Raw genomic sequence first — 2,972 nt, 5'->3', positions numbered from 1 at the left:
TCTCACTCTCTGCCAGGCAGGAGTGCAGTGATGTGATCACAGCTCAATGCAGCCTCAACCTCCCAGGCTCAAGGGATCCTCCTGCCTCAGCCTCCTAAGTTGCTAGGACTACAGATACATGCCATCAGGCTAGGTGTTTCATTTTTTGTTTGTTGGTTTGTTTTTGAGACGGAGTTTCCCTCTTGTTGCCCAGGCTGGAGTGCAATGGTGTGATCGTGGCTCACTGCAACCTCGGCTTCCTGGGTTCCATCGATTCTCCTGCCTCAGCCTCCCGAGTAGCTGGGATTACAGGCTTGTGTCACCACACCTGGCTAATTTTGTGTTTTTAGTAGAGATGGGGTTTCACCATGTCGGTCAGGCTGGTGTCAAACTCCTGACCTCAGGTGATCTGCCCGCGTTGGCCTCCCAAAGTGCTGGGATTACAGGCGTGAGTCATCATGCGTGGCCTATATATATACATATATATATATAATTTAAACACCCGGAGTCCGCACCTCCTCCAGGAGACTGAAACCAAAAGGCGAGATATAGATTGGGGAGGATTTTGCTAGGCTCCCAGAGGCAGTGGGAGTTGAGGGCAGAGAGAGAGGGGTGAGGAGGCCCAAAGGGGCTGTGGGAACCACCCAGGCCTACAGAGGCCTGGCGCTGCCACCTCCCACTCAGGGGCTGGGGAGGCGGGAGATGAAAGCGTAGGGCAGAGGGGGCCCCATATGTTCCTCACGACCCAAACTTTGTTCCCAGCGCCCGAGACAAATAGGCGTGAAATCCACATCTGGGACCCACCTCCGGCCTCGCTGTTCCCTCCCCCTCTGGGCATGGAGCCCGGCCTGTCTTTGCGCTTTAATGGAGGCACACAGGTGGCTTCCAGAGCTCCAACGAGGCCCCTGCCCACCTCGTGGTATTGCCGGATGGCTTCCTGAAGGAGGGGACTCCTGAAGTGTATAGAGGTTTGAGTAGGAATTTGCCCAGCAGAGAAGGAAGAAAGGGAGCCCAGTTAGAGGAAACAGTTTGGGCAGAGGACCTGGGCCTTTTTTTTTCCCCAGGGGTACTGGGGAGCCATGGGAGGTCTGTGAGCAGGAGAGGGGCATAATCAGCTATGTGGGAGGGGCAATCATCATCATCATCATTGAGGTGGCTCAGCTCACTGGGGGAGCCCAGAGAGTACCCCAAACCCAGCCTGCTGGTCAGAAAACTTCTCTGAGGGGTGGATCTTCAAGGACATTGGAAGAACCTGGTCATGACAAGAAAGGCTGAGGAGGAGGACTTTGTCCTGAGGTGCGGGGGAGCCTTGGGAGAGGCATGGTCCACTCTGGGTGTAAAACGACTGCTCAGCTGCTGGGCATGGTGGCTCTCACCTGTAATCCCAGCACTTTGGGAGGCCAAGAGGGGAGGATTGCTTGGGGCCATGAGTTCCAGACCAGCCCAGCCAGCATAGTGAGACTTCTGTCACTGCAAAAAAACTACAAATTACTAGTGTGAGCAACATAGTGAAACCTTGTCTCTATAGCAAATACAAAAACTGGCGTGGCACGGTGGCTCACGCCTGTAATCCCAGCACTTTGGGAGGCCGAGGTGGCGGATCATGAGGTCAGGAGTTTGAGACCAGCCTGGCCAACACAGTGAAATCCTGTCTCTACTAAAAATGCAAAAAATTAGCCGGGCATGGTAGCGGGCACCTGTAATTCCAGCTACTCAGGAGATTGAGACAGGAGAATTACTTGAATCTGGGAGGTGGAGGTTGCACTGAGCCGAGATCGCGCCATTGCACTCCAGACCAGACCACAGTGCAAGACTCCATCTCAAAAAAAAATAAAATAAAATAAAAAATAAAAGATACAAACATTAGCTGGGAGTGTGATGTGCACCTGTGGTCCCAGCTACTTGGAAGGCTGAGGCAGGAGGATCCCTTGAGCCTGGGAGGTCAAGGCTGCAGTGAGCTATGATCACATCACTGCACTCCAGCTTGGGGGACAGAGCAAGACACTGTTTTAAATAAATAAATAATTTAAAAGAAAACATAAAAAAAAAATAGCTGGGTGTGGTGGCACATACCTGTAGTCCCGGTTACTTGGGAAGCTGAGGTGCGAGGATCACTTGAACCCAGGAAGTTGAGGTTGCAGTGAGCTATGATCATGCCATTGCACTCCAGCCTGGGTGACAAAGCAAAATCCTGTCTCAAACAAGCAAAACCAAAAACCAAGAAACAAAACTCCTCTGGGATCTGTGGGGCGTGGATTGCAAGGGGTGGGAAACTGGAGAGGGAGAAGCTGAGAAGGAGGCTGTGGGGAGGACGGCGGGGCGGGGGGGAATGATGCATCCTGAGCCCTGGTTAAGATTATGGGGATAGACAGAAAGTCACAAAGTTAAATGTTGGCCAGGCATGGTGACTCATGCCTGTAATCCCAGCACTTTGGGAGGGAGAGGCGGGTGGATCACGAGGTCAAGAGATCGAGACCATCCTGGTCAACATGGTGAAACCCCATCTCTACTAAAAAAATACAAAAAATTAGCTGGGCATGGTGGCACGTGCCTGTAATCCCAGCTACTCAGGAGGCTGAGGCAGGAGAATTGCCTGAACCCAGGAGACGGAGGTTGCGGTGAGCCGAGATCGCACCATTGCACTCCAGCCTGGGTAACAAGAACGAAACTCTGTCTCAAAAATAAATAAATAAATAAATAAAATAAAATAAAAATAAAAATAAAAAGTTAGCTGGGTGTGGTAGTGGGCACCTGTAATCCCAGCTACTCAGGAGGCCAAGGCTGGAGAATCGCTTGAACCTGGGAGGTGGAGGTTGCGGTAAGCCGAGGTCACGCCATTGCACTCCAGTCTGGGCAACAAGAGCAAGACTCCGTCTCAAAAAACAAAACAAAACAAAAAACAAAGATTAGCTGGGCGTGGTCGTGGGTGCCTGTCCTCCCAGCTACTTGGGAGACTGAGGCAGAATTGCTTGAATCCCAAGGTGGAAGTTACA

This window comes from Cebus imitator, unplaced genomic scaffold (genome assembly GCF_001604975.1).
Source record: "Cebus imitator isolate Cc_AM_T3 unplaced genomic scaffold, Cebus_imitator-1.0 Scaffold266, whole genome shotgun sequence".
In the NCBI taxonomy this organism is placed as follows: Eukaryota; Metazoa; Chordata; class Mammalia; order Primates; family Cebidae; genus Cebus; species Cebus imitator.
This window is presented reverse-complemented; position numbering follows the sequence as displayed.